Here is a 27,598-nt window from a genome sequence, read left to right as displayed (position 1 = left end):
CTCTTCCGATGCTCACAATGCATTATTTCCACACTAACTATTTTTTTTTCCTTTACTCTTACTTTGATGAGAATCTCCCATTTATAATTACTATAAAATAGATGAGAATCACTCAATTTTTTTTAACTATTTTCTTTTTGTGATAACTCAAAAAAAAATCAACTTTACAAAAATACATATATTAAATAATTATAATGGATTTTCAAAATAATAATAATAATAATAATGGACCTATACTTAATAATTTCTTCTTGTTTCAGTTCGCAGCAACAAATGTTATGAACAGTGTTGTTGTTTATAACAATAATACAATTTTTGCTATGATTTTTTATAGATACGTGTCAAAATAAAATTAAAAAAGTTATATAAGTATTTATGAAAATTTTTTACGTAAAATTTGACATGAATAGATAATATTTTGTCTAGTTTAGGAACTCTTTAAAAGTCTGAATCAGAAACCGGTAGACTCTTTAAAAGTTTAAATCGAATACCACCAAACTTTTAATGTTTTAAAAGTATAAAAATTTTGATTGAATACACCCTTAAGAGAATATGGGAAGTTCATTATATTATCCAATGCAATATGTTATTTTATCAATATTACAAAGCTCTAAATAAACAACTAATTAAGATTTCAAAAAATATTAATACAATTATCATTTACTTTCTTCTTACACTTCATTTTGATATGAGTAGCTTGACTACTATTCCGACTCTTAATTGGTAGTTTCATCTCTATTTTAGTGTTTTGATTTTCAATTGGTGGAAGTTGGGAAGGCATTATCACTGCACCTTCAAAATAAAATTTCAAAAACATATTTTAAATGCTCAATTCACTATCCTTATGATCCAATTTTATTTTATTTTTGTTAGAAAATCATAGAAATTGCAACAAACAAGAAAAGAATTACACAAGGAATAGAGAGGGAAAAACCATAGATGTTCTCATTCATCAGTCTTTCTTATACAAAGATATCTATCTGTACAAGGCAATAATAATAAGTACATATAAATGGTAATAAGTATATCATACAACTGTTACAAATGAATAATAATGTCCACAATAATGTTTTGTTTATAACACTCCCCCTTTGGACATTATTTGACATGATCCTGCCTCGTAAAAACTTACTAGGAAAACCCTGTGGGAAAAACCTAGACAAAGGGAATATAAATATATATTTAAATATATTCATGCCTCGTTAAAAACTTCACTATGAAAACCACGTGAGAAAAAAACCTAGTTGAAGAAAAGAGTACATGATATATGTAAAAACATATATTGTATTGGTCGCCTCATTAAAAACCTTAACTTAAGAAAACCCTGTGGAAAAAACTTAGTTAAGGGAAAAAGAGTACAACCGTGAGCCTTCAAGGCATAATCGACATAATCTTCAGGATTTTGAAATTTGTCAAATGAAGCAATTATTTTGCAACATTTCCTCATTTACATTATTATATCATACTCATACCTCATTAAAAACCACACTAGCAAAACCCAATGGAAAAAACTAGTGAGGAAAAGAGTTCATGATATTTATGTATTTATGTGTTGCAAATAGTGCACAACTGTTAGTCTTTTATGACTTAATCTTCAGGATTTTACATTCAATCTTCCGGATTGATTTGAGTAAATGTACTTCTCGTCTCCCCCTGAAGATAACAATCTTCAAGTTCTACATATATTTCAAAAATTTGAAGAAATGGATTGGACAAATCTTCTGGATTGTCACTAGAGTAAATATCTAATAATCTTATGGCTCTTCTAGAGCTCATATAACATTTGTGCAACACAAGTATTATTATCCTCATCTTGAACATTTAGAGAAATTCATTGTATAACCAGTTTGGACTTGGCATGCAGGGATCAAACAAAACAGCCAGTACCCAAGTAGCCTATTAAAACCGTATCATGGTTTCTTACATAAATGTCATGTCTTTGTATCTCGAAGATACCAGAGGATATGTTAATCATTATTCAAGTACTTCATTTGTAGGGGGGCGGGGGGGGGGGGGGGGGGGCACTAAATTTTGCTAGCAATTTCATCACAAATATGTTGCGATTATGGAATTTCTGGTTCTACAATGGTGCTCCAACGATAATGAAGTAAGGAACTTTGAGTCCAAAAAGGTTCCTTATCTGCTTCAAGAGGTTATTAGGCAACCTTTAGTTTGATAAAAAACATGACACTTATATGCATATAGACATGTGAAAAAGCATTTTTAGATGTAGTCTGACTGGTGTATATAAAAAAAATCTTCAAAGAAAAACTCGATCTTCAAGTCGAGATAATATTTATAGCTTTCACAAGCTTTTTATTTCAAAAGTCTTAGTCTTTAAACATGAACTGACATTATCAAGCTCTTTATATATTTCATTGATTTTTACACCATCAATCTTAACTGAGATAATAAATAATAAATAAGTTCATTATCAACCCTTTATCGAGCACACAATGGTACATATTATTCCTTCAATGAGGATATTAACTCCATTCGCAACTCTTTAAAGAGTAAATAATGACACATAATAATACTTAAATAAATCCTCATTTCGAGAATTATGAATCCATCAGGGATTTCTCCAGATAACTGCATATCTAAATTTAGTATTCTGCCAATTGTATTGTGTAGCGGAACTCAATGCCATTTACCGTGGGAGAGTATATTTGACTAAAATCAATTAAGGGTCTCTGCGTGAACCCATAGGCTACAGACTCGCTTCATATCTTATCACCTCGTTATTCTTACTTCTCTTTCATGCACACACCCATTTGTAACCTTCAGGGTTAACGCTCAAATGGTGTATTGTTGTAAAGAGAATTATCCATTTTAGCGAGTCGAGCTATGCCTTAATTGCTCCTTTATACGTTAAATAGTCATGGCACTTCTGGTGCCTAACTCTGGATCCAGATTATCATATAACGGAGCAATTTGTAATGGCAATTGTGTTGTCGACAACTATAACCTTTTTATAAATGTCTCCCATATTTGTAAAAGTAATGGCAATTTCTAAAACAACCAGATTCTAGACATTTCCCAAAGATATTTTGATCTGGTCATTCCGCTTCCCTAGTATTATGTTTGTTTGGTGCACCTATAAAATTACTAGGGTTTTTCGTCGTCTGGACGAGCGTCTGCAGGACATAATTGTTCAAGCTTATTTCAAGAGTGACAATGTTTCTTTACTAGATCTAGTATTATGATTCATATCTTTTTCATCGATAGATCTTCTACACTTCTGGCGTCAAGGAGTATCGGTAGATATATTTGGTCCATGTTGGGGAAGGTACATAGGACCTAGTCACTCTTTTATGATCGGTATGATCAATAGATGTATTTGACAGATTATTTGCTAATATCGCAAACAGATTATCTTTTGAACTTCTAGTTCAGACTGACTAGTACGTGGATTTAGATAATGAAGATCTTTTCATTTTATGAAATTTCTTGGCATTCCATTAAAAGCTAGTATATTATCTCCCCCTAATGCCGAGAAACAATCTTCATTAGGAATACATACAACGTACCCAATTATATGTATTGATCCCCTATCATGGGCTTTCGGTATTTAATCAATAGACGGAGGTTTCTTTGATAGCCCTTTTAGAGGTACGTTGTGGTGGTGATATAAAAATAGAATGCGCACTAAAAATAACGCAGATAGGAAAATGTTACTTCTGAAACCACGTACTAGGTTAAAAAGGGGGTATATCAATCCTTGAGGGATTGATTTGTGATATGCATTGAGTTAGACTTGGGTAAAAAGAACTTGACTCATAGTAACGGCATAGCAATCCTTCAGGGATTGATGAGATAGGTGGACCATTTTTGGTCAATAATTTATCGTCAAGGTTCATCCTAAAGGGTAACTCATAGAATTAAAGTCCTTAATCTACCTTCTGGGCAAATAAATATAGAAAAATGAGGGCTATAAACTTAAATATCATATGCCCAAATCTCATGTCAAAGAGTTTCTATAGCAGAAACTAACACTGTAAACATGTCATAGCCTTTAATTGTTATCACATGCAGGCTAAGGTTTAGCAACGAAAGGTGCAGCCTAATCATATTGAGAATTCATGTTGTTGCCTCACTTATAAATTGTGTTATGAATTTCAATAGCTATGGTCTATAGCAAATCATAAATTTCCAACAAGAGAAATAACAAAATCTCTTATATGAACATAATCAAGAGATTATATGCTAAATGTTGTCAATTAAAGAGAAGCACATGCAATATGTGATATATTTGTCCCTTATGTCTTGGACACTAAAAACTCAATTTAGTCATGCACATCCATTAAATAAAGAATATCATATTTGGTACACACAAGACATGACATGACAAGAGATATTCTTATTAATTCATAAATTAGAAAAATGAGAGAAGTACCGTTCGCCGAAGAATAATGAGCACATGTTTGCCACCGGGCCCATTCATTCCTATTTCGGGGAGTCAACAATAGTACTTTTCCAAGCAAGCTCTCATTTTATCTCAAAGTTTCATACAAGCATGAAAACATCACAAAATAGCAAGATATACAAGCTGAAAACGGCAAACATTTTCAGAATTTTCGGGGAAAAAACGGTAACACATTTTGGCACAAAATTTTGCGGATATGTAGTTCATCAAGTCTAGAACCTACACGAAAATTTTCATTCCAATCCAAGGTCTAAAAGTATTTTTCCCAACGTTGCTCCAGGCAGAAAAATAATTGGCAGCACACTGCCAAAACTTTACCAATTTTTCTAGAATAACCAAAGCATATTTTTAACAAAATCTTTTTTACAGACATCAAATACCACGAGTCTAGGTTCTCCAGAAAAAAAAATCATGCCAAAAGGAGTTCAAGAAGTATTTTTCACGAATTTAATTTTCAAACTGCGCCGGTCAGAATTTTCAAGCAGTAATTGCTGTGTAAAAAAATTCACAATTTGTTTGCTTCAGGCAACCAGCATGAAGTGAGTCAATTTTGACTTTTGGAGAGTAGCATAGCATTAGAAATAGAAATTGCAAACTTCATTCATGAGCCATTAGGCACCTTAAAGATCAATCTCATTTGAGGTCTTCCAGACCTTATTAGAAAGTAGCCCAGTAATGATCAAATACATTGTCGAGTAGGGAAGATTTAAAAAAAAAAAAAAAAAAAACCCTCAGAGAGTATATTCCCACAAAAAAATTAAGTTTTTGGTTTCTTATAAAAAAACATTCAAAATACTTAGTATAATATTTTATGTACTGGAGTACAATATGACCATCATAGTTGACAATGAGACCCGCATACACCAAATATACTTCAGGGATTGACTTAAGGTCTATAGGTCCTTTTAGATCAAATATTCATAACCGATGGTTTAGACCAAAAGGTGTCAAAAAAATATTAGTGCTCTAAGTGTTTACCTTCTGGACAAAACTATATTTAAAAATGAAAGGTGGTTGCGCTAATTTATTATAGCATTAATGTTTCACATGAGTATTTGACATTGAAATAAATACCAAATTTGAGTATTTATACAAAAGGATAATACCTAATTTTTTTTAATATAGTTTTCCCCAGAAGGCAAACTAAGAACGTTAATTTATCTGTCACTCGTTATCTTGCATGACATTTATGATAGTCACATTGAAATTACACTAAGTGTTTTGAATGTCATTGATTTTTTTTTTTTTTTTGTTGAAAGATATCAAAAACTTAGTTTCCTTTTGCGAGAACATACTCTCTGAGTTTTGAATCTTTCCTACTGGACAATGTGTTTGGTCAATGGGTTATTTTTTGTTTTTTTTTTTTTAAAGGTCTGAAAGATTCTGAATATGAATTGATCTATGAGTGACTAATGACTCATGACTCGTGAATGAAATTTGCAGCTTCTATTTTTTAATGCAATGCTACTATGCAAAAATGTTATGTGCTTAACAGCTAAAAGTGAGTCACACCATGTTGGTTTGCCTGAAGCAAATAAATTGCTAATATTTGGCATTTAATCTCCCTAAGATTGTCGAATGTTTCAATCATTTTGTTTAATGTGTATGCTTGCCCTATCTGATTTTATATGCCACTTGTGGTAAATTTCATATACATTTGACAACTTATTATGTTGTGATAATCTTTACATTTTTAGAGACCCATTTTTTAATTATGGCATGACCAATTGGGTCTCTTAGGGCAAACATAATGAGTTAGATATTACAATTTCTTATCCACATGAGTACTTTATAGAGCATGTGTGAAGGAAAAATTACAGAATAATATGTTTTGGGGATATACTTTTGTTTTAAATCCAAATCTAACTCACTGCATATCACAAACCAATCCCTCAAGGATTGTTATGCCTAGTACATGGTTTCAAAATAAACATTTCCCTATCTGCGTTATTATTTATAGTGCGCAGTCTATTTCAAATATATCATCACCACAGCGTACCTTTAAAAAGGCTACCAAAGAAGCCTCTGTCTCTTGATTAGTTAATACCAAGAGCACATGATAGGAGACCAATACATATCCTTAGGTACGCTGACTGCATACTTAATTAATGAAGATTGCTTCTCGGCATTAGGGGAGATAAGAGTTCAAATTTAATAGAATGCCAAGAAATTTCATAGAATGAAAATATCTTCATTATTTAAATCCACGTACTAGTTAGACTGAACTGGAAGTTCAAAAGATAATCTATTTGCAATATTAGCAAATAATCTGCCAAAGACATATATTGATCATACTGATCATAAAAGAGTGACTAGGTCCCATATACCTTTCCCAACTTGGACTAAATATATCGATACTCCTTGATTCCAGAAGTATAGGAGATCCATCGGTGTAAGAAATAAGAATCATTATACTAGATATAGTATAAAAATATTGTCACTCTTGAAGTAGCATTGAATAATTTAGTCCTGAAGACGCTCGTCCAGATGACGAGAAACCCTAGTCAATTTATAGGTGTACCAAACAAACACTAGGGATGCGGAACGACCAGATCAAAATATTTTTCGGAAATGTATAGAATCTGGTTGTTTTAAAAATTGCCATTACTTTTACAAATATGGGAGACATTTATAAAAAGGTTATAGTTGTCGACAACACAATTGCTATTACAAATTGCTCCGTTATATGATAATAATAATCTGGATCCAAAGTTAGGCACCGGAAATGTCAAGACTATTTAATGTATAAAGGAGCAATTAAGGCATAGCTCGACTCGCTAAAATGGATAATTCTCTTTATAATAATACACCATTTGAGCGTTAACCCTGAAGGTTACATATGGGTGTGTGCATGAAAGAGAAAAAAGAATAATATGAGGTGATGAAGCGAGTTTATAGCCTATGGGTTCACGCAGAAACCCTTAATTGATTTTAATCAAATATACTCACACACGGTAAATGGCATTAAGTTCCGCTACATAATACAATTGGCAGAATAATAAATTTAGATATGCAGTTAAATTTATTTTGAGAAATCCTGGATGGTTTCGTAATTCTCGAAATGAGGATTTATTTAAGTATTATTATGTGTCATTATTTACTCTTTAAAGGATTGCGAATGGAGTTAATATCCTCATTGAAGGAATAATATGTACCATTGTGTGCTCGATAAAGGGTTGATAATGAACTTATTTATTATTTATTATCTCAGTCAAGATTGATGGTGTAAACATCAATGAAATATATAAAGAGCTTGATAATGTCAGTTCATGTTTAAAGACTGAGACTTTTGAAATAAAAAACTTGTGAAAGCTATAAGTATTATCTCGACTTGAAAATCGGGTTTTTCTTTGAAGTTTTTTTATATACACCAGTCAGTCTACATCTAAAAATACTTTTTCACACGTCTATATGCATATAAGTGTCATGTTTTTATCAAACTAAAGGTTGCCTAATAATCTCTTGAAGCAGATAAGTAACCTTTTTGGACTCGAAGTCCCTTACTTCATTATCGTTGGAGCACCATTGTAGAACCAGAAGTTCCATAATCGCAACATATTTGCGATGAGATTGCTAGCAAAATTTAGTGCTCCCCTTACAAATGAAGTACTTGAATAATGATTAACATATCCTCCGGTATCTTCGATATACAAAGACATGACATTTATGTATGAAACCATGATACGGTTTTAATAGACTACTTGGGTACTGGCTGTTTTGTTTTATCCCAGCAATGCCAAGTCCAAACCGGTTATACAATGAATTTCCCTAAATGTTCAAAATGAGGACAATAACACTTGTGTTGCACAAATGTTATATAAGCTCTAGAAGAACCATAAGATTATTAGATATTTACTCTAGTGACAATCCAGAAGATTTGTCCAATCCATTTCTTCAAATTTTTGAAATATATGTAGAACTTGAAGATTGTTATCTTCAGGGGGAGACAGGAAGTACATTTACTCGAATCAATCCGGAAGATTGAATGTAAAATCCTGAAGATTAAGTCATAAAACGAATCAATCCGGAAGATTGAATGTAAAATCCTGAAGATTAAGTCATAAAAGACTAACAGTTGCACACTATTTGCAACACAAATACATAAATATCATGTACTCTTTTTTCTCACTAGTTTTCTCCCATTGAGTTTTTTCAAGTGTGGTTTTTAGCGAGACATGAGTATGATATAGTAATGACAATGGAAAAAAAAGTTGCAAAATAATTGCTTAAATGGACAAACCCCAAAATCCTGAAGATTATGCCGTTTGCGCCCTGAAGGCCTTATGGTTGTACTCTTTTTCCCTTAACTAAGTTTTTCCCACAGGGTTTTCTTAAGTTAAGGTTTTTAATGAGGCGACCAATACAATATATGTTTTTACATATATCATGTACTCTTTTCTTCAAGTAGGTTTTTCCCACCACGTGGTTTTCGTGGTGAAGTATTTAACTAGGCATAAATATATTTGAATATATATTTATACTCATTTTGTCTAGGTTTTTCCCACAGGGTTTTCCTAGCAAGTTTTTGACGGGACAAGATCGTGGTCAAATAATGTCAAATGGGGAGTGTTATAAATATTATACTAATTGTGGACATTATTATCCATGTTGTAACAGCCATATTGTAACTGATGTACTTATTTCTATGTAGTACATATTTATGTTTACCTCAACTGTCACATAAATATATGCTGCATTCATAAATTACATACTTAGTATAGATTTTGCACTCAGATTCGAAAATACTACCACATGCAATCGCTGTGCACAGAAAGCCACCACACTTAACCACCAAAGCTGAGTGCACATGGTAATCAAATATGTTCATATACGCATAATATCAAAATATCTATGCATGCGAATATCATAAAATAATTAAATATAATCACTTAGTTGGTGGTGTGACAAACCAAAGCTTAATTTGCTTCCCTCCGAAATCATCGTTTAACTCATGCGCAGTCCAGCGAATATCAAACTGTCGCTCTTTTAGTGCTCCTCGATTGTACAACAAGCCAATGAAAATACAGAATGGGGCATGGCTTGGATAAGTACAAATACATTTGGGTTTGGATGGGAGTGCAGTATAAGTTTTATACGCTTTGACTCCACCCACTCTTTCCAACTTAATAAGTCATTATCATCTGCTGTAACAATATCAACTCTTGATCTTGTTGATGGTTGTTGGTTGTGCTACTGCCGGAGACAGAAGCAACGTTTCAAGTTTGAGTGATCAACTCCATGGCCAACGCCACCATCAACTCCTTAGTCAGAAACGTCCCATCCTCAGAAATTCATCGAGCCCGCAAGGAACGAACCCCGAAGTCGCCGGCAGTTACCGATCAACAAACAGAGCATCAGGGAAGGATCGTGACCCCTCCCCAGCCCCAATCACAGCCTCAGATTGTCCATGCATACATGCAATTGCCGTAGAAGCCTCCGTCAAAGCTGACTGAATCGCGACTTGAGAGTTCGTAAAAGGTTGGCGATCCACAAGATGATTATAGCGGTCAGCATCCCCACCATCCTTGACTTCATCGGAAGTCTCCAATTGCCCCTGGTAGGCCTCAATCGACGAAGAAGCCGCCGATGACGAAATCGGAATCGCGACGCGATTGATCGCAAACGATCGCCGATCTTGAAAATGAGGATTACGATCATGTTGCTGAGAGACAATGAGGCTTTGCGAAGGCAGAAAAGTAGGCCCGATAAAATATCTCGAACTCGGACCAAAACTTACGCGATCGATTCTGGAGGCGATCATCTCCCGCTGGTCTGATCGTTGACCAATCGGCTGGATTGCGAGAAGTCTCCAACGACGAAGGTGTGAACTGAGAATCGGAAATCGCAAGTGACCTCCGATCTACCATCTAATCATTCGAGGAAGAGAGGCGGAGATTCGAGGAAATTTAGAATTTCTATACAAAGTCCGATCAACAAATTATTGAACCTCGATGAATCAAACTCAGGCCCATAACATTACGGATGTAGAGCAAAGTGCCGATAACTCGTGTTAGAAAATCATAGAAATTGCAACAAACAAGAAAAGAATTACACAAGGAATAGAGAGGGAAAAACCATAGATGTTCTCATTCATCAGTCTTTCTTATACAAAGATATCTATCTGTACAACGCAATAATAATAAGTACATATAAATGGTAATAAGTATATCAGTTACAACTGTTACAAACAGGGGCGGAGCCAGGGTTGAATAGTGCGGGGGCCAACTACGGTTGAAATACTAAATCAAATATATTGATATCTAGTTAACATATTTCAAAATAATCTTTACATTACAAATTTAATAAACTTTAGAATAAATAATTTATAATTGAATCTATATTAAATTATTTTGTAATATGCTTTTCAATGCACATTGCTTTGTACAGTTGAAAAATGAAACCATTCACGCATAATGTTTTAAAAAGACTATTGATTATTTCTTGAAAACTATCATCTTCACAACATAACATAATAGCAATTGTTTCCTTAAATACATATACTACACAATTTTTACATTATTATGCATGTTAAATTAAATACAACATTTATCACGTAACCACAAATCTACATAATTAAGCAAACAAATGCACCTTCATATCCATTATTTAGAATAAAACAAAATCACTATTTAAAATAAACAATAGAATATGAAACAAAAATTAACCAAACATGTAGTTAGAAAAAAAGAAAAAAAAAAAACAGAAACAGAAATTAACTTGAAAAATATGCATAGATTTTAATGACAAATTATCTTGTTATAGCGTATATACCGCATATATGTATGGTTCTAGAGAGAGAAACTAGTAGGTAGGTTAAATGAGGTTTAGTAATTTGAATGTGAGTCACAATATATATAGTGACTACATAATTTGAAATCGGAGACAACGGGAGATGTTGAGAAGATGAGAAGTTTATAACTTAGCTTGTAGGATTAATTTAAGTGGGAGGGGGGCCAAATATTTGAAAGGAACAACAAAATTTTAATATTCTATATAATATTTTTTAAAAAAATTTTAATATTATATTTAATATTTAAAATAAAATTTGGGGGAGGGGTGAGGGGGGAGGGGCCATGGCCCCCCTTGGCATACCTTTGCCTCCGCCCCTGGTTACAAATGAATAATAATGTCCACAATAATGTTTTGTGTATAACAATTTTTTAAAACACCATACACACACAACATTCAACATGTAAAACGGTTGCCAGGCCACCTACTTCATCAGCATGCTAAGCACTTATTTTTATATAGTTATACTTGTGGAATATATTCAGCCTCTAAGTTATAGCTATGTCCATATTTAACTTCTAAATTATGAGCGAAACAATAAACATAAATTAATCATATATTTTACTGAAATAGATGCAAATTACCATTAAATAACTCAAAAATAAAAATAAAAAAAGTGTCAAACCCCTATGATCCTGCCAATTTCATAAACCCCAACAATCTGTATAAAAAAAAATATAAGCAATATTTAAAAAAAAAAAAAAAAAAAAAAACTAGCAGCTTTTATTCCACAAATCAAAAGGCCAACGTCTTAGGCCCAAAAGTGACGTAAGGCTCACAAACACGGCTTTAACATAGCCTTAAGTACCAAAAGGCCATAAGGCCTTACAACCAAAAGGGTAGTCGTTATATCGTAGACCGCGGCGCACATGCACCACGGTAAAAAACAGCACCGTTTTTTTAAGTAAAGAAGCGGCATGCCGTTACCGTTAACGGAATCTGCATGTTTGGTGTATTAAATACCAACTGACACTACAGTACATCTAAACCGACACTGCCTCACGTAATATTTTTATATTATTAAATTAAACTGCAGTTATATCAAAATGATACTGTAGTTGTGGTGAAATGAAACTGCAGTGTATATAAAATGAAACTGATTAACATTTCACATATTTGACTGTATATTGTACAATGAAGCTGTAATTATATCAAAATGATCATGTAGTTGTGTTTTAATAAAACTATAGTGTATATAAAATAAAATAAAATAACATTTTCACAAATTTGAGTCTATAAATATCGAATGAAACTGCAGTTATATCGAAATGAAACTGACACTAGTACAAAAAACACTTTGAGTCACCTATAAAACACTTTCCGAGTCACCTGTACAGGTGACTCGGATTCCAGAGCCTCTGAAAGTCTTTAGCTTTCCGAGGCACCCGTAAAGGGTGTCGCGGAAAGCTATATAAACATTTTTTATTTTTTTTAATAGAGACTTTCTGAGGCACCTGTTGCGTCATAGACTCATAGGTGCCTCGAAAAGTCATTTAATATTTTATTATTAAATACTATCCACGACACCCACGCACAAGTGGGTGTCGCAGAAAGTGTTTTATTTAAAAATAATAATATATATATATATATATATATATATATATATATATATATATATATGCAACTAATTTTTAAAACAATAAATAAACTCACACTTTTACAACACAAATACATAGGAATTATTCATAGCCAATGTTTTCCAAACGGATAAATTTATTAATAGAAAAAAAAAAAGACAAAGAAGAGAGAAAAATGAAGAGAGAGCCCATCTTGCTATCACTAGTCTCCGTATGTTTTGATTCCTATATCACCTTAATCATTCCTTCTTTCCCCGCTAACAGCTCCGGATTGAAATTGTCCGTCGCGTTGGCTAGCTCACGAAATCTGAACACTTCTGCTGCAATTTTTATGTCCCCATACCTCAGAATGTCTTCTGCTAGCTGTTTTTGCTTGTTCATCCCTGCAACCCATTCAAAATGTGTTTTTTTTTTTTTTTTTTTTTAAAGTTTTCATGAATCAAGAAAATTAAAGCATTTTACAATTTACAAACTAATAAAATTCGATGGGGGCAACAGAAACTCAGTATGGAAATGAAGATCATATAACAATCTATATATCTTCTTGGGCCTTTGATCTTTTCCTCACTGGCAGATCTCAAATTTTCACTGCTGAAAAGTATTTCTGTTCAATTTCAACACACATAATGAACATGAGTGTCATAGATTAGCATATTTTAGAAACCACGGCACCTACTAACATTTGTAAGAATTCTGAATAACACCAATTATTATGAGTATTTACTAACACACTAAGAGGAACATGAGTATTTACATGTAGTTGTGTTGAACTGAAACTGCAGTATATACAAAATAAAATTGAATAACAGAGTTACTGTTACTCGTTGCGGAAGGGTGCGGAACGGTGAAAAACAAATGCCGTTTATTTTCATTTAACAAAACGACGTCGTTTTGATGCACGGTGCACGATATAATTTGCCCCAAAAGGGCTAAAAGCCTACCAGGCTAACAAAATCTCAAATACAAGGCCTATAAGGCTAAAAGAATAAGGCAAATTATATTATGCACCGCGGTGCATAATCGATTATGCACCGCGCGTCTTTTTTTTTAAATGAAAATAAACAGTGTTTGTTTCCGTCGTTTCGCATCCTTTTGCAAAAAGTAACTCTGTTATTCAGTGTCATTTTGTATACACTGCAGTTTCAATTCAACACAACTACAGTTTCATTTCGATATAACTATAGTTTCATTCGATATTTATAGACTCAAATATGTGAAAATGTTATTTAATTTTATTTTATATACACTATAGTTTCATTTAAACACAACTACATGATCATTTTGATATAATTACAGCTTCATTGTACAATATACACTCAAATATGTGAAATGTTATTCAGTTTCATTTTATATACACTGCAGTTTCATTTCACTATAACTACAGTATCATTTTGATATAACTGCAGTGTCGGTTTAGATATACTATAGTGTCAGTTGGTGTTTAATACACCAAACAAGCGGACTCCGTTAACCCTAACGGCGAACCGTTTCTTTACTTAAAGAAACGGTGCCGTTTTTGACCGCGGTGCATGTCTATAATATATCGACTTAAAGAATAACGCCCAAAGGGGCTAACAAAATATCAGCCCACAAAGCGCCTTGGGATTTAATTCCCAATTCAGCAAGCCCATGCTTTTATTGGGCTCAGCCCATTCGTCCTCTTCAAATGGCCTATTCGGCCAAGTGAAAGGCAAATTTTATCGTGTACCGCAGGGATTATGCACCGCTCATCAAATCGACGTCGTTTTGTTAAATAAAAAGAAACGGTATTTGTTTTCCGTCGTTACGCACCCTTCCGCAAAATGTAACTCTGTTATTCAGTTTCATTTTGTATACATTGCAGTTTCAGTTCAACACAACTACAGTTTTATTCGATATTTATAGACTCAAATATGTGAAAATGTTATTTAATTTTATTTTATATACACTATAGTTTTATTAAAACACAACTACATGATCATTTTGATATAATTACAACTTCATTGTACAATATATACTCAAATATGTGAAATGTTATTCAGTTTCATTTTATATACATTGCAATTTCATTTCACCACAACTACAGTGTCATTTGATATAACTGCAATTTCATTTGATAATATAGCAATAATACATAAGACAATGTCGATTTAGATGTATTGTAGTGTTAGTTGGTGTTTAATACACCAAACATGCAGACTCCGTTAACGATAACGACGGAGCGTTTTTTTTTACTTAAAGAAACGGCGCTGTTTTAGACCGCGGTGCATGTGCACCGCGGTCTACAATATAACGATTGAAAGCAACCCAGTTGGGCTTTTAATTCCCTGAAGGCCCAGCAACCATGTAACATTGGGAATTAATTCCCAAATCTGACCCAACAAGTCCCATTCAGCCACAAGGCCTACTGGGAAAATAATTCCCAATCCAGCTCTCAAATAGGCCCAATATCATCATTTTCAGCCGGCCCCATGATCAAAATTTCATAAATCAGCCCAGCTGATTTATTCACAACCGTTAAACCCTACACCACGGCACGCGTAGTATTGTGCGCTCCGCGCCTCCTAAAATGACGTCGTTTTGGGAGGGACGAAAGGGAGTTGACGTAATTATGTGTATTTGTTTATATCATTATGTGTATTTGTTTATACAATTATGTGTATTTTTTTTATACAGTTATGTGTATTTGTTTATACAGTTATGTACATTCATGTATACAATTATGTGTATTCTAGTATAAAATTATGTACAGTTTTCAACATGAAATTTTTTTTTGAAGGAAAATTAATCGCCAAACACTGGGTAGCGAAATTTAAAAAAAAAAAAAATCTAAAACAACGTCGTTTTGCATCAGGGCGCACAATGCAATGCGCGCCCTGGTGCACGATATAAATTGCCATTTATTCAACGAGCAATTTATATCGTGCACCAGGGCGCGCATTGCATTGTGCACCCTGATGCAAAACGACGTCGTTTACATAACTGTATAAAAAAATACACATAATTGTATAAAAAAAATACACATAATTGTATAAACAAATACACATAATAATATAAACAAATAAAGATTTGGGAATCAGCATCATGGCTGCAACATCCCTCCTCTTAATAAAGATTTGGGATGCTACAACTTCAACAGACAGATAATTCCCAAAATTGCAAAACTAGCTAGATTCCACTTCCATTGTTCCACCAAGCAATATTTTTTTGGTATTTAGTATTGGGATATTAGTTTGTAACTTTATTTATATGGCTGAGATACTGAGATATACATAACATACAACATACATATTGATTACAACATTAAATATATTGAGCAAAATAACATATATATGAATTACTTACTTTAATCTTTTTCGCAGTGTCACTTACTTCATTGAACATTCTCACTATTGGAACGATAATATTAACAATGGTGGTAAAATATTTATATCCGCTTTTGAGAGGACCACCAGCTAGCACATCTTGCTTCGATAATTCAAAAATAGGAGAGGTTTTTTTAGCAATGAATCGGTATTCAAAATCATTCCTAGGCTAATTGAGACTCTTATAGATTAGCACAAACAAATATCTTATTTAGAAAGAGTTTCTTTGTTGTTGTTTAGTTAAGCCTCCCGGACTATCAAGCAACAAGGAAGAAACCCCGGTATAGAGATGAAAGTCTATACTACCGCTACAGACAACAAGCAAGAGCTTTCAATTCGGTCAGAGAGTTATATCTGAGAGTGATAAATAAAAAAAATCCTTATTCTTATTCAATACCCAACCCTTAAACAAGGTATATTATGTTTATCATTGTGAAATGCGCCCTTACTACTTACACTTCACACTAACAAAATCTTCAATTGAAATCAAGCTCCTCAAGGATAAAAACCCTCGGTAACCGGCACTACGACCCCGCAGGCACTACTGTAGCACTCATTGGCCCTAGATTTATGTCTCAACTATCAGAGCTTTCATTCCAGATCAGATGAAGATTACGTGTTTGCGTTATATACGCAATTATATGTTGCTGGTTCGGTAAGGCTCCAAGTAGTATTCCCTCTCCCCTCGTACCAACGCTAGTTGCAGTCACTAACCTCTGGGTCGTAGAGCTGTTTCCGGAATTATAGGAGGGGTAAATGACCTTTGGTCTTGTCACGAGTTGGATTCGAACCAGCGCTTCCCAGATCCGCGAACACACCGGATTGAAACGATCGTGACTTTCAAAAAGAAAAAAAATAAAGAATGGGGAGTTGGCGCCGTTTAACGGATTGCTTGCTTACCAAGCCATCCAGGCTTTGCACTCCTCCCCCGGCCGATCGAGTCTGCTTGAAAATTCGTGTAAAAGTTGCTAATTCTACTTTCTAATAGACTCTTTAGTTCCGCAGCTCTGGGAGTTTGTTCCATAATTCCATTCTCAATCAAGATAGAGTAAAGGGAGAATGCCGCTTTGTATTATTGTCATTTCTCTATTCCAGACTAATTGTACGAAGAAGTAGCCAAATGCGGGAATAGACGGACGTTCGATACACTTCCCCGAAACTTGGCCATGGCATCTTCCACTCTATTCTGTAGACCGCTTGATATATATTCTCCACGGAACTTCCTCAACTCCAAGACCACCGATCCTTTTTGAACTTACTGAACAAACTACGAGAGCCTCCTGATATGAGCATTTTACACTCATATTTTAGGTACATTTTATAATATTTTCGTATTAATTATTTCATATTATTTAACAATTAGTTATTTTTAGAGTTTAACAATTTATGAACTAAATATAATAATAAACAAATATATAATATATTATAATATATATGTATATACTACGTACCATCCTACTACTACTAATAATAATAATAATAATAATAATAATAATAATAATAATAATAATAATAATAATAATAATAAGAATAATATATAATATATCTAATAAACAAATATATAGAATACATATATATTACGTACTACTAATAATATAAATATATATAATATATAATATATAATAGTATTTACTACGTACTACATACTACATATATATAAAATATAATACGTACTAATATATATATATATATATATATATATATATATATATATATATATATATTATAATTTAGTATTATGTTGGTTATGTTGGTCAAAGCAGCAGAAATGCATAGAAGAATTGAAAGTTTCAATTCACTCATTTTGGCGCAAATAGTGGAAGTGTTCGGACGAATGACGCAATAATAGGGAATGGATGGTAGAGGTTCATTTGGCCTATTTTTAGAATGCTATAAATAGTAGGAGTTTCCTATTGTAAAATGTTCATTCTTCCCCTCTCGATTATTCTGTAAAGCTGTTATCAATGTCCATTCATTGCTAATTTCTTTAGCTTGGTTTAGTGAATTGAAGCCCCGGAATTGATTATGCTGTAAGATTATTTAGTTATTTTTATTATATAATTTTTATGCATTTGGGTATTAAATATTCTTCTAAGTTATTTGAATAGTTGTATCATTTAATTGCTAGGGAGGCCTACTAGTTATTTATTTGATATAATTATTTGCTATATTAGATAATGTTGTGCTACAAATTATTCTAATATTCAGTAGCATCTGGGTTAATTATTGACGGCTTAGTGATAATTGGACTCGGGAAGAATATTTTCCTAAATTAAATGCAACCGCTTATGCTTGTGTTATTTAGTTTGTCGGTTTTCCTAGTTCCTATTGCTGCTATTAAATTAAATCTATAGCGCTTGTCTTAGATTATTTAGTAGTTAGGGGTAATTAAACCGCTTGTGCTTTATTTACCTACAACTAAGGGAAAACAGAAATGAAATAATTTCACGACAAATATTCAATTGCATATTAATTACTTTATAAATCAATGACCAGTGTTAAATTCCGGTGGTGGATCTTTACTAACCAAGGTTTCTTATTATAAGTGTTTTCGATATATTATTTTCATTGCTTTATTCGTTCAGTTAAATTACTTGTTTATCTAAATTCTCTTTTATTTTATCTTTATTCTCGATATATTCCAAACCCCCCTACCTTTAATTTGAGCACAAAAGTTAAACTAGTTACTCCTCGTGGGATCGATCCTTACTCCCGCTACTACGTTTGTAAGGTTTTAATTTGGAAGCCTACGACAGCTCACCAAACTTTGGCGCCGTTGCCGGGGAGATTTTCTTGTTTATTTTGTGTTTATTTAATTATTTATTTATTTATTTTTTTTTTCTCGTTAATTTGTCCCATAAAATTTTTTTTAAAAAATCTTTTCTTTCGTTACTTTTACATTATTGCTGCAATATATTTTCTTTTTGTTTATGCCTATAACTCGATCGGCTAACAAAGAAGTCATGCCATACAATCCAGAAATTGAAAGAACTGTACGCAGGTGGAGGAAACAAGCTTTGAGCAAATTGGAGTTTAGTGATCTGGCTACCGATTCTACCAATTCTAATTTAGAAGAGGAACCCATGTCTCAAAATCGGACTTTAAAAGAGCTTGGAGCACCAAATTTCGATCACCAACCTTTATGCATCACTTTTCCTGCTCTGGATGCTAATGTCCAATTTCAATTAAAATCTGGATTAATTCATCTTTTGCCTTCTTTTCATGGACTTGCAGGTAAAGACCCTCACAAGCACTTGAAGGAATTCCATGTGGTGTGTTCAAGTATGAAACCCACAGGGGTTACTGAAGAACAAATCAAGTTGAGAGCCTTCCCATTTTCTTTGAAATATTCAGCTAAGGATTGGCTATATTATTTACCTTCCGGAAGCATCACCACATGGAATAACTTAAAGACACTATTCCTTGAAAAATATTTCCCAGCTTCAAGGGCGGCCAACATTAGAAAGGAAATCTGTGGTATAAGGCAAAACAATGGAGAGTCATTATATGAATATTGGGAGCGTTTCAAAATGCTTTGTGCAAGCTGCCCACACCATCAAATTAGTGAGCAATTACTCATTCAATACTTTTATGAAGGACTTTTTCAAATGGATAGAAGCATGATTGATGCCGCAAGCGGTGGTGCCTTAGTTGACAAGACACCGGACGCTGCAAGAACTCTAATTGCAAACATGGCTGCAAATTCTCAACAGTTTGGCAATAGAATAATCCAACCGTCTAAGCAAGTGAATGAGGTAAATATTTCTGCCCTTGAACAACAAATTTCTGGTTTAACTACTCTTGTCCGTCAATTAGCTGTCGGCAATGTGCAATCTGTAAAAGAATGTGGAATTTGCTCGGTAGTTGGGCACCAAACTGATGCCTGCCCAACTCTTCAAGAAGAAACTATTGAACAAGTTAACATGGCTAGAGGTTTTCCTGGACAACCTCAAGGTAAGTATGATCCGTTCTCCAATACATATAATCCTGGATGGAGGGATCACCCAAACCTTAGCTATGGGAACTCACAAGGGAACCAGTTTGTTCAGAATCGTTCTAATTTTCAACAGTATAGACAACCATTTCCTTCAAGACAACAACCGACCCAAAACTTTAGCTCAGGTACGAATCTAGAAGATATTGTTAAATCTCTTGCTACTAACACTTTGCAGTTTCAACAAGAAACACAACTATTCCAACAAGAGACACGAGCTAGTATTCAAGAAACAAAGGCTAGTATTCAAAACTTGGAAAGACAAATGGGCCAACTAGCAACTACGTTAGTCGGTTGGAAGCACAGAGTTCTGGCAAGCTACCCTCTCAAACAGTTGTTAATCCTAAAGAGAATGTAAGTGCAATTAATGTTGAAAGTATGTCGCTGGAAAAGAATGTTGATTTGAATAAGGAAATAAGTGCAGGAATCATTGCCAACAATAAAGAGAAGTCCCAAGGTAAGCTTTCTTCTTTTTCTGATTATGAACCAGTACCCCCATTTCCTCAAGCTCTTTTATAACCAATAAGAGGAAACTCAAATAATGATCTGTATGAGACCTTTCGTGAATGTGATGCTAATAAACCACTTTTAGATTCTATGGAAAAAGTACCTCGCTATGCAAATTTTCTAAAAGAGGTACGCACTATGAACAAGAAACGAAATAATGAAAAAATTGAGGAAGTGAAAGTGCAAGAGAATGTCTCTATGGCTAGTCAAAGCAATCTTCCTGAAAAGTGCAAAGACCCAGGTATGTTTACTATTGCATGCATGATAAGTGGGGTGAAATTTGAAAATGCTATGTTAGATTTAGGAGCTTCTATTAATGTCATGCCATATTCTGTTTATGCTTATTTAAATCTTGGACCCCTGAATAAATCTAGTATAATAATTCAATTGGCTGATGGATCTACTACATATCCTAGGGGTGTGATTGAGGATTTGATTGTTGAAGTTGATAACTTGGTTTTTCCTGCTGATTTTTATGTACTTGATATGAAAAATAATAATCATATTTTGTTAGGAAGGCCATTCTTAAAAACTGCAAAAACAAAAATTGATATTCATAGTGGTATGCTTACTATGGATTCTAATGGTAAACTTGTGACTTTTAATATTTATGATACCATGAAATCCCCTAGTGATGATAATTTTGCAATTTTTGTTGATTCTTTGAACTTTGTTACATTTGATGAAATTGTTTCGAATGAAAAAGAAAGAAATAATAAATCATCTTTGAGTACTAATCTGCATGAAGGGACTGTTTCTTTGAATACTCATAATCATAGAAGGTACTCAAAAATACGATGGAAATTTAAAGAAATATCATAAGTCGAGCCAACGACGATAAACAAAGGCGCTGCTTAGGAGGCAACCTCAGGTGTGTTTGTTCCATTTTATTTTTTTTTTCTTTTATTCTATATTCTCATTCAATAACCCTTTTTTCTGTGCTTTTTTATTCAACATTGGGGACAATGTTGATAATAAGTGTGGGGGAGGGAATTTAGTTTTATTATTTGTTTGCATATGTCAAAATTTTCACAAATATTTTACTAGTGTTTTATGCAAAATAAGTATTATTTTGGAAAAAAAAAAATTCCCTTCTTGGAATTCATAACATGATTGAATAAATAGTTTGGCAAGTTGTGATTAATTTGTTAGCATTTCCTGTTTGATATGTAGTGGCTATATTAAGTAAGCAATAAACCTCTGAGTGTTTTGAGCTATTGACTGACACTTCGGTCTTATTTTCTTTCTATTGTGCGATTTCTTCCATAATTTTGTTTCTCTAGAACTTGTCTTGATTCTCTTTTAAAGCTAATTAGGCCATGCATGATTCAAGTGTGATTAAGGCCATTATTTGATCTTGAGCCTCACTAGCCAAATAACCGATTTGTCCTACGATTTATTTCCCCTTGTTAACCACTTTGAGCTTTATGGCCACTCTTTTCTTTTTTTTTTTTTAACCACATTACAAGCCTTTTATATCTAAAAATAATGCCTTCACCCAGCTGAATAACTAGTGGAGCAAATTTTGAATTATTCGTGTAATCTACGTGAGGTTGTGAGGAAGAAGTGTGGGGGAGGTCACTTTCTTGTGTTGATATGATGGAGAATGAGGTGTGTTGTATCTTCATTGCCGATTTGTCACTGGTCTTCTATGAAAAAGAAAACGAAGACAATTCATGATTCCAAAAAAATATGGAAATTGAAAAAATGAAAAAATGGAAAAATGGAGAATATATGTTTGAAAATGAAAAATATTGCTGAAAATTTATGAGAAAAATGAGAAAGAATCAACAGTTTGTTCTGAGTCTGAAGTTACCTCTGAATAAATGAAGCAAGGGGAAATTCTGGTAATACTGAGGAAGCATTCTATACTTTTGAGAATGATAATCATGTTGGAGCCTCAATGAGATGTGTTTTTGATTGGAAATTGAGGGTGTTGGATTATTTGTATTTATTTGCTCCTCTAGTTTGAAAGCTTTTGTTTAAGCTACTTTCCTAAAAATTCCCTACCTTAACCCTAGCCCCATTACAACCTGTGGGAAGTCCTTATGATTTGTGTCATGCATGAGTCTTGTACGGGTGATTGAGAAGAAATGCAAGCCTATGGTAGAGCAATTTTATAGGAATGAACTTGAGTGAAATTTATACCCATCAAACACTTGAGTGATGAGTGATATTCCTGTGAGGGCTTACTTATTTAGTTCTCTCAATTTCAGACATGGGTGCTAACTTATTAATTGCAGGGTGCTTCAGATTGTTATTCATGATATGTTATGAGTTTTGGAAATTTTATTTCAATTTACTTCGCAAATAATATTTTTGTTTGGGGACAAGCAAATGTTTTAGTGTGGGGAAATTTGATATGAGCATTTTACACTCATATTTTAGGTACATTTTATAATATTTTCGTATTAATTATTTCATATTATTTAACAATTAGTTATTTTTAGAGTTTAACAATTTATGAGCTAAATATAATACTAAACAAATATATAATATATTATAAAATATATAATATATTATAAAATATATAATATATTATAATATATATGTATATACTACGTACCATCCTCCTCCTACTACTACTACTACTACTAATAATAATAATAATAATAATAATAATAATATATAATTTATCTAATAAACAAATATATAGAATACATATATATTACGTACTACTAATAATATAAATATATATAATATATAATATATAATAGTATTTACTACGTACTACATACTACATATATATAAAATATAATACTTACTAATATATATATATATATATATATATATATATATATATATATATATATATATATATATTATAATTTAGTATTATGTTGGTTATGTTGGTCAAAGCAGCGGAAATGCATAGAAGAATTGAAAGTTTCAATTCACTCATTTTGGCGCAAATAGTGGAAGTCTTCGGACGAATGACGCAATAATAGGGAATGGATGGTAGAGGTTCATTTGGCCTATTTTTAGAATGCTATAAATAGTAGGAGTTTCCTATTGTAAAATGTTCATTCTTCCCCTCTCGATTATTCTGTAAAGCTATTATCAATGTCCATTCATTGCTAATTTCTTTAGCTTGGTTTAGTGAATTGAAGCCCCAGAATTGATTATGCTGTAAGATTATTTAGTTATTTTTATTATATAATTTTTAGGCATTTGGGTATTAAGGGTCCGTTTGGAAAGCAGGAAAATGACTTCTGGAAAATGTTTTCTGGAAAATGAGTCATTTTCCGGAAAACATTTTCCTTTCCAGTGTTTGGTTGCATTATGGAAAACTGTTTTTCTGTGTTTGGTTCATTTTCTGGAAAATGAGTAGAATTGTATAATTAAACATTTTAATTATTTTATTTAGAATATTACAACATGTATAATAATATATAATAATATAATATTAATTTTAAATATAATAAAAAATAGCTAAGTTTTTCAAAAAAAAAACTAATAATATATCAAAAATATTATGGTGGTGGTGGTGGTGTAGTGGTAGTGGTGTTATTCGTTATATAATAATAATAATAATAATAATAATAATAATAATAATAATAATAATAATAATAATAATAATAATAATAATAATAATAATAATAATAATAATAATTGGTGGTGGTATGATGGTGGTGGTGTGGTGGCGGTGGTATGGTGGTGGTGGCGACGGTGGTGGTTGCGGTGGTATGGTGGTGGCAGCGACGACGGTGGTTGCGGTAGTATGCTGGTGGTGGCGGCGACGGCGTTAGTGGTGTTGGTGTGATGGTGGTGGTAGTATGACGGTGGTGGCAGTGGTCGTGTGGTTGCGGTGGTGGTGGTGGTGGCGGCGACGGTGGTTGCGGTGGTATGGTGGTGGTGGCGGCGGCGGTGGTTGCGGTGGTATGGTGGTGGTGGTGGCGGTGACGACGGTGGCGGTGTGATGGCGGTGGTGTGGTGGTGGTGGCGGTGGTATGGTGGTGATGGCGGCGGCGGTGGTATGGTGGTAGTGGTGGCGGCGATGGTGGTTGTGGTGGTATGGTGGTGGTGGCGGTGGTAGCGGCGACAGTGGTTGTAGTGGTATGGTGGTGGTGGTGGTGGTGGTTGCGGTGATATGGTGGCGGTGGTTGCGGTGGTATGGTGGTGATGGCGGTGGCGGTGGTATGGTGGTAGTGGTGGCGGCGACGGTGGTATGGTGGTGGCGATGGCGGTTGTGTGAAGGTGGTGGTGTGGTGGTGGTGTGGTGGCGGTGGTATGTGGTGGTGGTGGCGGCGGCGATGGTGGCGGCGGTGGTGGTGGTGGTAGTGGTTGCGGTGTTGGTGGTGGTTGTGGTGGTGGTGTGATGGTGGCGGGGGTATAGTGGTGGTGATGGTGGTATAGTGTTGATGATGTTGGTGGTGGTGTGATGTTAGTGTAAAAGTTGGAAAATGACTTCCCCCCAAAAAAAGGGGAAGTCATTTTCCTCCAAAACAAGCCTATTTTCCAAAGTCAATGGAAAATGATTTCCGTTGACTTGATTTTCCAGGCACATCCAAACACTGGAAACTTGGAAAATGATTTCCAGAACTCATTTTCCAGGTTTCCAAACACACCCTAAATATTCTTCTAAGTTATTTGAATAGTTGTATCATTTAATTGCTAGGGAGGCCTACTAGTTATTTATTTGATATAATTATTTGCTATATTAGATAATGTTGTGCTACAAATTATTCTAATATTCAGTAGCAACTGGGTTAATTATTGACGGCTTAGTGATTATTGGACTCGGGAAGAATATTTTCCTAAATTAAATGCAACCGCTTGTGCTTGTGTTATTTAGTTTGTCGGTTTTCCTAGTTCCTATTGCTGCTATTAAATTAAATCTATAGCGCTTGTCTTAGATTATTTAGTAGTTAAGGGTAATTAAACCGCTTGTGCTTTATTTACCTACAACTAAGGGAAAACAGAAATGAAATAATTTCACGACAAATATTCAATTGCATATAAATTACTTTATAAATCAATGACCAGTGTTAAATTCCGGTGGTGGATCTTTACTAACCAAGGTTTCTTATTATAAGTGTTTTCGATATATTATTTTCATTTCTTTATTCGTTCAGTTAAATTACTTGTTTATCTAAATTCTCTTTTATTTTATCTTTATTCTCGATATGTTCCAAACCCCCCTACCTTTAATTTGAGCACAAAAGTTAAACTAGTTACTCCTCGTGGGATCGATCCTTACTCCCGCTACTACGTTTGTAAGGTTTTAATTTGGAAGCCTACGACAGCTCACCACCTCTCGACGAAGCCAACGGAAATCCCTTCCGAATATAAAAAAGAAAGGGCTTTTTCATTATTGTGGTATACCAGCCGCCCTTTCTTCCACTTCCAGTTCCAATCGAAGCATATAGATCTGTAAATAGATTTGTATGTATAGCCACTTCATTCGTGCTCGTCGTTTCTCGAAAGTATCTTTTTTCTGGGAACATGGTCAAACAGAAATTCTTTTGTTCGCGATTCTTCATACTTTTTCTACTTATGAGAGAGAAAGAATGCTCCAGTTTTCCATTCTCATATGAGGACGAAAAGTGGATTGGCAACAGGTCGGCACGAAGTGATTCATCATGCTCCAACATGAGCCGATCGTTCGTTAGGGACGGTTTATAGATCATCAAATTCCCACAAATGGAATGAAAAGTGGGTCCATGTAAATGATCAAGACCTCGCAAACAACAACGCTCCTTCCCCATATGGAGTTCGAAACCCAAAGGCAATCGTTGAGTGAACTGTATCTTTTTTGTGTTAGTTGACCTAAGCCGCACCCTTACTGCTGGGGTGGGGCTCGGCCTCCGAACCGTACGTGGGACGAGTTTTTGCCTCATACAGCTCGGGCCGAAGACCGGGCAGATTGTTGTTCATGATATGTTATGAGTTTTGGAAATTTTATTTCAATTTACTTCGCAAATAATATTTTTGTTTGGGGACAAGCAAATGTTTTAGTGTGGGGAAATTTGATATGAGCATTTTACACTTATATTTTAGGTACATTTTATAATATTTTCGTATTAATTATTTCATTTTATTTAACAGTTAGTTATTTTTAGAGTTTAACAATTTATGAGCTAAATATAATACTAAACAAATATATAATATATTATAATATATATGTATATACTACGTACCATCCTACTACTCCTACTACTACTACTAATAATAATAATAATAATAATAATAATAATAATAATAATAATAATAATAATAATAATATATAATATATCTAATAAACAAATATATAGAATACATATATATTTCGTACTACTAATAATATAAATATATATAATATATAATATATAATAGTATTTACTACGTACTACATACTACATATATATAAAATATAATACTTACTAATATATATATATATATATATATATATATATATATATATATATATTAATTTAGTATTATGTTGGTCAAAGCAGCGGAAATGCATATTCGAATTGAAAGTTTCAATTCACTCATTTTGGCGCAAATAGTGGAAGTCTTCGGACGAATGACGCAATAATAGGGAATGGATGGTAGAGGTTCATTTGGCCTATTTTTAGAATGCTATAAATAGTAGGAGTTTCCTATTGTAAAATGTTCATTCTTCCCCTCTCGATTATTCTGTAAAGCTGTTATCAATGTCCATTCATTGCTAATTTCTTTAGCTTGGTTTAGTGAATTGAAGCCCCGGAATTGATTATGCTGTAAGATTATTTAGTTATTTTTATTATATAATTTTTATGCATTTGGGTATTAAATATTCTTCTAAGTTATTTGAATAGTTGTATCATTTAATTGCTAGGGAGGCCTACTAGTTATTTATTTGATATAATTATTTGCTATATTAGATAATGTTGTGCTACAAATTATTCTAATATTCAGTAGCAACTGGGTTAATTATTGACGGCTTAGTGATAATTGGACTCGGGAAGAATATTTTCCTAAATTAAATGCAACCGCT

At 33.5% G+C, this 27,598-nt stretch overlaps 1 long non-coding RNA gene across 2 annotated transcripts; it reads right to left on the bottom strand.

The window, feature by feature from the left end:
- On the bottom strand, positions 1 to 26,491 carry LOC109188586. Of its 2 annotated transcripts, XR_002055452.1 has the most exons (3): positions 25,892 to 26,491; positions 17,234 to 17,413; positions 1 to 11 (listed from the first exon to the last, which is right to left on the bottom strand). It is a non-coding gene; the product is annotated as an uncharacterized LOC109188586 (long non-coding RNA). The 2 variants fall into 2 exon arrangements; XR_002055451.1 differs by lacking the exon at positions 1 to 11 and having other exon boundaries at positions 16,979 to 17,413.
- Positions 26,492 to 27,598: the final 1,107 nt, after the last annotated feature.

Source organism: Ipomoea nil, unplaced genomic scaffold (genome assembly GCF_001879475.1).
Source record: "Ipomoea nil cultivar Tokyo-kokei standard unplaced genomic scaffold, Asagao_1.1 scaffold1436, whole genome shotgun sequence".
Classification (NCBI taxonomy): domain Eukaryota; kingdom Viridiplantae; phylum Streptophyta; class Magnoliopsida; order Solanales; family Convolvulaceae; genus Ipomoea; species Ipomoea nil.
Note: the sequence above shows the minus strand (reverse complement) of the source record. Positions and strands in the feature narration are given on the sequence as shown.